General features: G+C 46.4%; 1 protein-coding gene across 3 annotated transcripts in view; it reads left to right on the plus strand.

Moving 5' to 3' along the window:
• Positions 1 to 12,018, plus strand: part of PDE8B (phosphodiesterase 8B) — a 383,095-nt gene that overhangs the window by 67,498 nt on the left and 303,579 nt on the right. The gene's annotated exons all lie outside the window — the stretch shown is intronic.

Here is a 12,018-nt window from a genome sequence, read left to right on the forward strand (position 1 = left end):
CTGGTGTCATCTGTTAAGGACACTGAAGGTCAACTTCTAATCTCACTTTCTGGTAAATAAATGGTCTGCATGACCAGGATGAACCTCTAAATAGTTCAATGCCATGGAATCAGGTGGAAAGCTAACAGGAAAGTCCTTGGAGGAGGAAGAGAGAACGGACAGCCCATTTTTGACTCCCATGGTTGACTTCCATGGTTGACTTCCAGTTAAAGTAATTGGCATGTCATGCTTCCTACTTTTGTAAGGTATGACATTTTCAAAACCAGCTGGCACTGTGGGACCTGATCCCAGTTCTTTTACAAACTAGCCAGATGGGCATTGATCATTCTGATAGTGTCTGTATCTTGACCCCTTCTGTTCGTAATGGTGACAGTAATGTGTGTGTTGTGCCTCTCACGGTGTCATTCTAAAAGCTGTATGTAATAATAAATGTGATAGGGCTTTGTAAAGTGCAGAACACTGTATGTTCTTCTAAGGATGATGCCCTTTGACCCCTTCACTCGGGGTTGGGGGGGGAAGCTAAGTGCCTTGAAATCCAGAGGTCAGAGTTATAGGTTTACCTGTACTTGCTCAGTCCTTCACCCAGCAATTCCAGTATGTATCTGCCAAAATAATGTCTAGAGTGGAAAACTCAGGAGAACCACTCAGCTCCTGGCTTTGAAGTCAACTCATGGGACCAAATGAGAAGAGACGGTATGCGTAGTAACCTTATATCCAAAACGCTCCACTGCTGCTGCTTCTTCCCTTCAGACCCCACCCCCCAGCCCCAGGCCCGCAGACTCGCATTCCCCAGAACTTAGTTGGAGTTAACAGAATCACCCCAAGCAGAATGTGTTGGCTATGAGAGTGGGTGTTGGGGACAGGCATAGGTGTCTTTGTAGTGGGGGGAGGACAAAGCAGGAGTGACTGGAAAACATCAGAAGTTATCCCAGCAAAGTGGCTTTGCGAAGGCACAGGCAGAGCTTTGGGGAGGTTCTGCAGACCTCTCCCCACGTCCATGCTGTTGGGTATTAGCACTTCTAGCTGATCACAGGTCTGGCTCCTGAGCCCAGTGAGGGCAAGATAGTGGGATGCCCATGAATGCTTAACAACCGGTTTGATGGAGGAAGAGGCAATAAATAAAGCCCTGATTTGTAGTGTGAACCAAATTCTCTGGTGTAAGTACTCCCACCCACCATGGCTAATTTCAAGCTACCAGTGTGACGTCATTGGACACGGAATTGGGAAAAGATGTGCAGTAACACACCAGATGTAGTATTTGCACCGTAGAGACCCAATAGACATAAATAACCTCAAGTGCGTAGATGAGCGTATCATGAAGTAATTAGGAAGTGATGAGGTTTAAGTGTAGATTACCCTGTTTTTAATATAATTTATTTAATTGTATGCCTATGTAATATAACTTTTAATAATGGCAGTGTTTAACAACGATCTGGCAAAAATTCTTGAAATTTTGACACTCGGTTCCTGTGAGCCAGGACAAGCTGGGTGCAAAGGAGAAGAACAAAACGCTGAGTGTTAGTGGAATATCCAGCCTCTAAGTAGAGTACAAGGCTCCTGCCTCCTACTTCATCCCCTCCTCTGGCAGGACAGGAACCCTAAAGTGGGTCTGAAACAAACAACTCAGTTTCCTTAACTATCATAACAACAAAGAATAAAACAAAACAACAACAAAAAAAACCCAAACCTTTACCCAGCTGGTATAAAATCTCCATCTTCATGGTTAACCCATGTCTGTCTAGCAGGGAGCAGGTATGGGAGGGAAGGGTTACAGGAAGAGTGAACTTTGAGATGTAAGGCAGATGAGAGCTTGGGCGTGTCAAAACAGACAGGGACTATTATAGAAGGTTCTAGAAGCCAGGAGTGGTATTTGGTTGCTGGATTCTTAGACTGGAGAGAGGAAGCAGGAAGATGATGGGAGGAAGCCAACACCTTGCCTTCACAGTTCTGCCCTAGGTCAGTTCTGGCACACTTTTTGAAGAACCACATCCCTTCATGAGACTCTTATGGTAAAGGAAAAAAATCTTCTGTGATCTCAGAAACATGGCTCGTAAGATAGGTCTCCCAGAATTCAGGCCACAGAGCCATCCTCGGCAGCCATAATGAGACACAAAATGAGAAGTGCCTGAGGCCTGGGTCCTACTGAATCCTACCCCGCTGAGTGCACATGGAAAGGAAAATGACCAGATGCCATTTCAACCCATTATCGGTCCAATCTACTTCTTGAGTGGGAGCAGAGTTAGAAATCTAGTTCTAAAAATAACATTGTAATCTGTGTCCTGGAATAATCACACCTATCTGAAGCCAGCGTGCATGCGTGTGTGTGTGTGTGTGTGTGTGTGTGTGTGTGTGTGTGTAGGGTGGGGTGAGAGAATGAACACTACCTTGCACGTATATGCAGCAGTAATTTTCTTTCCCATTTTATGTTTTCTTTCTACCCACACTGGAGAGTGGCGGAGGAGGGAGACAGGGACCAGCACTGCTGAGTCCCTTCAGGACCCAGAACCTTCCATGGGTTATCCATGCAGTGCTCACCAGCCTCTGAGGCAGGCAAAGTCTAGCAGCCAGGAACAGGTAAAACTGTGTTTTAAACTTATTTATTGGACACCAAGGCCACTCTCTTTTCCCCATGCTCTGTGGCTGCTAATCACGTCCTTCACAGATGAGACCAGAGATGTCCGGAGCTGGGTCATACTCATCTCAGTTCACCCAGCCCCAGAATGGTCCCCATCACAGAGGAGAGTTCTACCAATTCATGTTGAGTGTATAGTGATTTCAGAGCAAAGACAACATCTCAGTGTTTGACTCACAGAAAGTTAATTGGGAAGAGACTCCACAATCATCCTAGATTTAGTGATACCCCTTAAGAGTCAAGACATAAAAACAGAAAATGGCGGACACCAATCCCTGCACCTGTATTAACAGGTGTTGGTTTATTTGTAAGTGTGGCACCGCTTGTCACCATTCCTCAGAGCACTTTGAAGTCAGATGCCCTTTGATGACAAAGTTGTATTAGACTGTACAGCAGACCATGTCTGTCTTTGGCTTTGGGGTACAGGGATGCTTAATACTTTGAAGAAAAACCTAATAGAGGCATAGCTAGATTGACAAAGATGGAACTTGGTGGGAAAGAATGTTTCTACTACAGAATTATTTACCATGGGCTTCCCTTAGATCATCGTAGTCCAGAGTATGTTTAAAATATGAATCAATATCCCCAGGCTGAATTGCACACCACTTTTCAGTGGCACATCTGAGTTAAGGGAGCCACAGAGACCTCCATCTAATCTACACCAGCTCCGTCCCTGTGCAAGAGGACACTCAGCTCTCCCCTCCTGCACTCGCCTTTCTCTTCTCCAGGAAGAGAAATGTCCTCTCAATTGATTCCCAGGAAACCTAGGGACAAGCTGGCTGCCCCTGAAAAGGGAAATTTGAGTGGAAGAAAATAGACTAGGGGAAGCTGAGGGCATGAGTAGAAGGAACTGCAACATCTGCTAAGAATGCCACTGCATCCCAGGAAACCCCCAGCGCGGAAGTGAGGCCCACTCTGTGGGACTGGGGATTCTTGAGGGAGAAGAAACATGGTCCCCGTGACGTCAGAGCCCCCACCTGTTTACACCAACTGGTTTCCACCACCCAACGGGGTAAATTGAGCTGCACATTTGATGATGAGGAAGTGGAGTGGAATGTGAGAATCCTCATTATTGACGTCAAGCTTGCCTTTCATTTTATTTATACCCATGACATCGTGACACGGGATCTAATTTTCCATTGTACTTTTTTCCTCTGTTAGGACGCGAGTGATGACAAGTGAATTTGTGCCGGGGCCTGGAAAGCAATATTTTCAATTAATTTGAAGCCAGGGTCCCTGCAAGATTCGGTGTCTCTGCCTTCCCACCTGCCCGCCCCTCCCTTGAACTGCTCAACTGACCATTGCAAAGGGCGGAAGGGACCATGCTCCTACAGAGGATGGCCCCCCCGGGAAGTCAGATCTTGAGGCATCCAGCTGCCCACTCCTCACTGGTGACAGTCTGTTCCTTCCTGGCCCAGACGCTGGAGGGAGGCCAGGGAGCAGTGAGGCCCCTCGGCAGCCCCGGCACAGAGCCCCGGCCACTGTCTGCACGTGAATCTGGGCTCTGGCGCCAGGAGTGTGGCTCCGGGTCCCTGATCCAGAGCTGCCTGTGCAGGAACCACTCGTGCTCTGGTGGGCCCCACTCCTTCTGTCCCTTAGGGGCGAGGCCGGGTCAGGAGCAGAGATGGATCTGGAAGGAATGGCAGGAGCAGTTAGGGCTCCTTGACTGGGGCAAGTGTGAGTTATGTCCCCATGTGCCAAAGCGGCCTTTGGAGGTGTGCCTAGGATGGAGGAGAGAGTGGCACGTGTGTCCGGCTAGTGAACAGGGTGGGCGGTACCCCCAACTTCCTTGCTGGGGGCCCAGCCCTACGAACAGCCTCCCTCCACTACCTCCCAGGCCTCCACTCCAGACGCAGTGTCTGTAGCATGGGGCCCTCTCCTGCCCTGAGATGAAAGCTCCGCCTAGGTCCCTGCAGACCTGCCACTATTTCAGTAGGGCCTCCTGTCACCAGCTTTTCAACAATGTTTTCCAGCCTCTGACCCCAGAGAAATCTCAACTTCCTTGTACTCAGTTCAGAAGATGTTTGTTATTCAGGATTGTGATGCAGACATCTGATAAGAGAGGCCTCAGGCCTTCCGCGCTAGTAAACCAACAGAGTCTGAGGATTTAAAAACCGAGAAGCCCAAGGACAACCACACCCTGAGAGGTGGCAGAGTGCCAACTCCTGTCACCTGAAATCTTCCAAGATTTTTAGAAATGGGTGTCAGTGAGTTTTCACTACCTTTACTTTCCATATCTTGTTTGTTTTGCTTTTGAAACGAAGGTTTCCAGTAGCACCAACAAAACTGGATCTGCGTTTTATTGAATCTACTGTAGATCGTAGCTTGCCTTGGTGTTGCCTTCTAGTTGTGTGTCACTTTTCTCTGTCAATTTAGGTAAAAATGGCACAGAGTAAACTGTTGTCTAGAAATACAGTGTGGGAAGCCAGAGAGAACACCTCCAAAGCTGTCCTGGTATCTCACCCCTAACTGACCCACAGGGAAGGAGTTGCTTGGGGCGGAAGGGGCCGTCTTCACGTGCAGCAGCTTAGGGCCAGGTCTTTAGAATTCCATCTGCAACAGCCCACCCGAGACCCGGTTCTGAAAGCCTGTGTCTGTTAAAGCAGCCTGTCTCAAATGCTTCCCGTGGGCGGCTATATCAAGCGCTTCCTACTAGGTGCTGGGGTGGAGGTGAGGGCCAAGGGCAAGGAGTTATGAATGAGACACGGGCCATTTCCATCAGCCAAAAATTACGGAAGTAACACAAGGCTGTGGGAAATAAAAGTATGGTGGTAAGGAAGGACTAAGTGGACTCCATGGGCTCAGAATATAACTGGACGAGCTCTAAGTTTCATATTGGAATATTGGTGCCACTTAGACATCCCTTTCCCAAGGCTCATTGGAGGGTTGTTTGGGACAAGTGCATGAAATTTGTAGTCAGACAGTCCGGGGTTCAAGTACTTCTTTATGAGTTCTGTGATCTTGGGAAGGTACTTAAACTCTCTAAGCCTCAGTTTCCACATCTATAAAAGGGAGATACAGAGCTTGTCACTTAGGATTACTGTGGGGATTGAATGAGATTTGGAAGACAAGCATGTCCGCAGCATTGAGCGCATAGTATGGGCTTCCTTGCCTTCCCCACTCGGACTGGGGATGGGAGAGCCCCACAGAGGGTCTGCTTTTTTTCTTTTTTAATTGAAGTCTAGTTGATTTACAATGTTGTGTTAGTTTCAAGTGTACAGCAAAGTGATTCAGTTATACATATGTGTATTCTTTTTCAGATTCTTCTCCATTATAAGTTATTACAAGATATTGAATATAGTTCCCTGTGCTATACCATAGGACTTTGTTGTTTATCTATTTTATACATAGTAGTGTGTATATGTTAATCCCAAACTCCTAATTCATTCCTCCCCCGTCCCTTTCCCCTTTGGTAACCATAAGTTTGTTTCCCTTATCTATGAGTCTGTTTCTGTTTTTAAGTAAGTTTATTTGTATCATTTTTTTAGATTCCACATATAAGTGATATCATGTTATATTTGTCTTTGTCTGACTTACTTCACTTAGTACGATAATCTCTAGGTCCATCCATGTTGCTATAAATGGCATTATTTCATTCTTTTTTATGGCTGAGTCATATTCCATTGTGTGTATGTATGTGTATGTGTATATATGTATGTTTGTGTGTATGTATGTGTGTGTATGTATATGTATATATATATCTCACATCTTCTTTATCCATTAATCTGTTGATGGACATTTAGGTTGCTTCCATGTCTTAACTATTGTAAATAGTGCTGCTACAAACACAGGAGTGCATGTATCTTTTCGAATTAGAGTCTTCGTCTTCCGGATATATGCCCAGGAGTGGGATCGCTGGATCCTATGGCAACTCTGTTTTTAGTTTTTTAAGGAGCCTCTGTACTGTTTTCCACAGTGGCTACACAGAGGGTCTGCTTTTAAGTCTTAGCCCAGCCAGGCGGTTCCACTTTTCTGAGTGCTCTTTGTGATGGGCTGTGAAGGTTGGGAATCTGTGTGTGGACGGAACGGATATGACGGTGCTGATTAAGATGTGGGGCAAAGGGGCAGGTGATTCCCTGGGTTCAGGGACACAGTGTGGGGAGAGGGATTGTCTTCATGAGTAGGCGTTGGAAGAGATGAGCTGAGGGACATGGAAACATACGCGGCTATCCTGATCCTCACCGAGCTCTCCAAGGAGGAACTGGGTTGGGGCGGGTGAGGTGGCCTCTTCCAGGACTCTTCTGCCTTAAGTCTGCCTTGGAAGTTCATGTGAACCTGTTTTTGTCTTGGGGTCGTGGGTGGGAGGGAGGGAATACTGAGGGCCCATAGTACACTCTACCCTGAGCCAGAATCCCCAGGACAAGCCCCGAGGCCCTTCTCCTGTCCCCCAACCCCTGTCGTGGCCCCCAGCAACCAGCTTCCCATAATCCCCTGGGAGTCGTTCTGGGTGTTCCTGCGTCATGTGAAGGCTCGGCCGGGATAAGCATCGAGTGACACTGCTGTCAGGAGGGATCTTTCATCAGCCAGGGGGAGAAAATATTTTAAAGTTATTTTTGTGAGGAAATTGAAATCCAAACATCGTACCTATCTAACCGAGCCAAGGTGGAAAGTGAACCTTGATTCCATATTATACGCATTAGACGTGAAAGAGAAGAGTGAGATTTTGGCTTAACAGAGACCCTGAGGCATCTGTGCTAGCTTCAGAGTGGCTCCAAGCAAAAAGCAAGAGTGGTCAAAGTCTACCGAGACTCTAAAAATCTCACATAGTTAAAAATTTTGCTCTCTTCCCAAACTACTGATAAACAACAACTGCCTAAATCTCCGGATCCACGTCCCCACCCCGCCACACACACCCTCTTATCCACGTGGCTTCTCAGCAATGGAAAGAAAAGAGAGGCTGAGACACAGGGGGTCATGGGTCGTCTTCACTCTATATGGTGAGTAAGTGAAGCTTGGCTGTCTTTTATGCTGTGTCGTTCATGGCTAGAGGCAAAAGTCCACATGGTGGGCTCAAGAAGGACTCTGGAGACTCACAGGCAGGCAGGTTGGCTCGTGAGCGGGCTATGGTTAGAAAAAACTGACAAATAAATAAGCATTGCTTGAGTACATGCTATGTGGCAAGCACAGTGTAAAGCTTTGGGTAGACATGGTCCCTGCCCTCATAGAACTCAGAGTCTGGTGAGGAAGATAGATTTTAAGCAAAGAAACACGCTAACAGTTATATAATTTGCAGATTGTGATAAATGAATAGCTATCGTGAGAGAGAATAACCGTGGGGATATAATATAGACTGGGGAGCTGGGGTCAAGGAAGGGCTCTCTGAGGAAGTGACAGTAAAGATAAATGAATAGCTGTCGTGAGAGAGAATAACCGTGGGGATATAATATAGACTGGGGAGCTGGGGTCAAGGAAGGGCTCTCTGAGGAAGTGACAGTAAAGATAAAGCCTAGAACAGTGCTGCTCAAATGTTAATGTGCATCAGAATCACCTGGAGGGTTTGTTACAAAACAGGTCTCTGGGTCCCACCCCCAGAGTTTCTGATTCAGTAGGTCTGAGGTGGGTCCCAAGAATTTGCATTTCTAATAAGTTCCTAGGTGATGCTGAGGCTGCTGGTTTGGAGACCAAGCTCTGAGAACCACTGGCCTGGAGGATCTATAGGAATTAGCCAGGTGAAGCGCGTGGAGGAGAAGACCAGTGAGCGGGGGGAGAGGCGTGTGCCAACACCCTGATGTGGGAAAGATCTGGGAGCTTCAGGTAATGGAACGGTCAGTGCCCTCAAGGCAGTGAATTAATGGACCAGTGGCTTGAGGTGATGTTAGAGATGAACCTGACCCTCACTGCCATCCTGAAACTCACTCTAACAGAGCTACTGCCAGTGGTAGCATTTCTAAGGATGATGGTTCCATTGACCCTTGGAGATGTCCTGCTGCCACGTGGGGCTAGTGGAGCTGTGCTGGCCCTGAGATATTGTGAGACTAATGTGATAATGTATGCAAAGGGCTGAGCACAGGTCAAATGCCCGGTCCATTCTAGTTTTCTTTCCTCCCTCCATTCCCTGGCTTGAAACATGGCCCTGTCTCAAGTTCTCTATTTTAGCTAGAGGGACATGTTGCTAAATTGGTGCTGTCCTGGAGATGCAAGCAAAAAGAGTTCACGTGGAAGGAATCCGTGGTACCTCAGCTTGGATCTGGTTCAATAACTATAGATAAGGAATCTGGATACCACTTCCAAAGGGCAGGTGTATGTGTGTGTTTTCCTACATCTCATGCAGTTTATAAATGTCGCAGGATTTTAAGCCAAGGAAAGCATGGGTTGGGTTTCTGGAGCCAAAGTGCACAGTTAGCATTAGGCCAATTCAATTCTGAGGACATTTTTTGAGTCCTCACTCTGTGCCAGGTGCCACGCTAGGTGCTGGGAAGATAGAGGTAGGTGATCAAGGCTGGGTCCCTGCTCTTGAGGAGCTCCTAGTCTCACTGGGACATGGATACAAAAATAATGCAGAGCGGTGGGATAAAAGCCATAACAAAGTTCTGTACAAAGGGCAATAAAAACTCAGGAGAGAGAGCAGTTCTGCCTGGGGAAGACGGAGGTCACAGACAGTAAGTGACATCAGAGCCAAGCCTGGAAAGGAAATATCTAGAGAATGAGCAGAACTGAAGGATAAATGAACAAATCTTTAAGAACTTTTTTGTTATTGTCTTATGCTCTGACCTAAGTCGTCATTATGAGCTTCTAAGATACATGGCCACATGGTGTTGAGTTTGACTTAAAATATTGCATAAACCGTTATATATAGAAACACATATGGAAACAATCTGAAAATATTTCTCCTCAAATATAGTGCCATTTGCTTTTATGAATTTGCTATTTCTGGATGAAAATGTGAAATATGGTTTGGTCTTCTGAGACTCAGAAGAAATTATATCACTATTCCAAATGAAAATAATTTTGGTGGTTTATTCATACATTTATTTAGTCAGTCGACAAACGTTTAGTTAGAAATTTCAGTTTTTGAAGCACTGCAGTGGAGGCAACAAAGATATGTAAGACATTGTCCTGCCCTCAGGACTCTTCAAGCCTTAGGAGTGAGAAAAACACCTGGACACATAATTCTAACACAAGTGAGTAGTAAGTGGTACGAATGAGTACAGACAAAATGCTCCAAGTATCTAGAGGAAAAAAAGCTATTTTCTGATCAGGAAAATCATAGAAAGCTTGACCATTTATGGAGAAGCCATTTGCACTAGACCTAGTAGGGTGGGAAGGGATTGGACATACAGAACGGAGGCAGGGGGCGAGGTATTCCAGGCAGAGGCAGGTCTGTGAACAAAAGGAGAAGGAGGTCACTTGGAAGCGGCACTTTGTCCCATTTAGGGTGTGACCTGGGGAAAGAGCTAGAATTGGTAGATGTCAGCCTCACAGCCAAAATTTGAACTTGATTCCCCTGGCTGTGACTTCTTGGAATTTGAAATGCCAAGCATTTGTCACTTGTTTCCTTGTGCGCTTGTTTTAGTTGGCATCTCAGGCCTGACCTTTGTCTTGGCAAAATTTTGTCCAACCCATAGGATATATATTTCAAAAATCAGTCTGGGTAGGCTGATAGTAGTAAAATCACAATGTGGGTCCAAATAGCTGTAAAGGCCACAGATTGAAAGTAGACCCTTTTCTTTAGGAATTTGTGACTCCACCTCTGGAGGTTGAAAGACATGGGTTCTGTACTGGAGTCCCTTCAGGAAACAATGAAGGCTTGCCCTACAAAGGTGTGGATGGGTGTGGGCAGGCTTACGGGAAACTGACAAGGGATGATGCAGTTTCCATGGGCTAGTGAGAGCCGAGAGGCTGTTACCACCCAGAGGCCAATGGTAACACGCCACTAGGAGGATGGTAACGGGCTCAGAGACGCAGCAGATGCTGGGACTGGGAAAGCTCCGTGCCGCTATGGAGACACACAGCTACTGCCCTGCTCCCATCCTGTGCTGGTACCTCCCATTGCTGAACCCAGCTCTCGCAAGCCAGAGACCAAGGGGCCCATGATATATTCCTTACAGGTCAGCCTCCCAGGGCGCAGGGTCGGGGAGGAAGGATGGAGAGCCCATCTGGAGGGGCAAACAGAGACCATCCAGCACAATCCTTTTTAGCTTTTGAATATTTTTAGCTTTACTAGTATGATTCCAAAACAACCCAAACTACGATAAGCCTTCATTTAACAAATATGTTCCAAACACCCCTATTGTTCTCAGGAATTTAAAAGAATTAAGAAACACGGAAAATAGATTGGATGGATAGATGAATGCACGGTTGGCGAAGGAGTCTTTGGCTGGGACAATTCACTAAAGAGTAACTCAGCTAGATTGCGAGGTTGGTGAATACTGGGATTGGGCTGGGTTTCTTCATTGTTGAATCCTCGATGCCCAGTACTATGCCTGGAGCTTAGTAGACCCCAATAACTGTCTATCGGAATAACGTGATGGATGAAACATCAAGAACACCAAGCAACATAAATGTGAGTCTGGGGTCTTAGGTCAGGGGAACCCAAAGTGAGGGTCAGGACCTAACATTCTCAGACCCAGGAGAAGCAGGTAATGACAGTGTTTATCTTTCTGCTTCTAGTACTTTTTAGGTCAAAGGACCTCCCAGGAGGAACAAAGGCCATTTAATGGTGTTGGGGAGATAAAGGATAATCTTTCCTTTCAATCTTTCAATCTTTTTCAGCAGTTTAAAAGGGCAACATTATAACTCCTGCATTCCAATCTCAATTCATTCATTCATCTATTCATTCAGTGACTTAGCCCTCAAGGAGCTTAGTCTGGTAGGAGCTACACACATGACATAGGAAACTGCAGTGCTAGTGCTGGCTACACAATGCAGGCCGCTGTGGGAGCAATAGGGGGGCACCCTACACGGGCTGGAGGTCTCCCAGTAGGAAAGCTGGGTCCTGAAGGACTATCCCACCTGTTTACTTTATCGCTGGCATCCACCCATGCCTTCTCCCTCAAGGGCAGAATAAAGAAGTAAGAAAGTATCAGTAAGTAGATAAGTAAGTAAGTAAATGTCTTGAGAAGCAAATTACTGGCTAAGGTAACACTTGGACTCAGATGCATTCACACCAAAGTGCCATCAGCCAATCAGTGAACTCAGGTGGAGGGTTCATTCCTTCCTCACCCTAGAGAAGAGGAGCAAGAGGTCAGGAGGGCACAAAGTGGGTGTCTGGACAGGAGAGAGGAGAGAACAGGTACAGCAAGAGAGGCTGGGGGCTGTCTAGGCAAACCTCATTGATTGTAGGATTTTTTTTGGAGGATCAGTACTATTTACCTTTAACTCTGCAAACAAATGGAAGGTGTGTGAGGAGGGTTCTTTGTTTAGCCATGCTCATTTGTTTGCTTTTT

This window comes from Balaenoptera ricei, chromosome 3 (assembly GCF_028023285.1).
Source record: "Balaenoptera ricei isolate mBalRic1 chromosome 3, mBalRic1.hap2, whole genome shotgun sequence".
Taxonomy (NCBI): domain Eukaryota; kingdom Metazoa; phylum Chordata; class Mammalia; order Artiodactyla; family Balaenopteridae; genus Balaenoptera; species Balaenoptera ricei.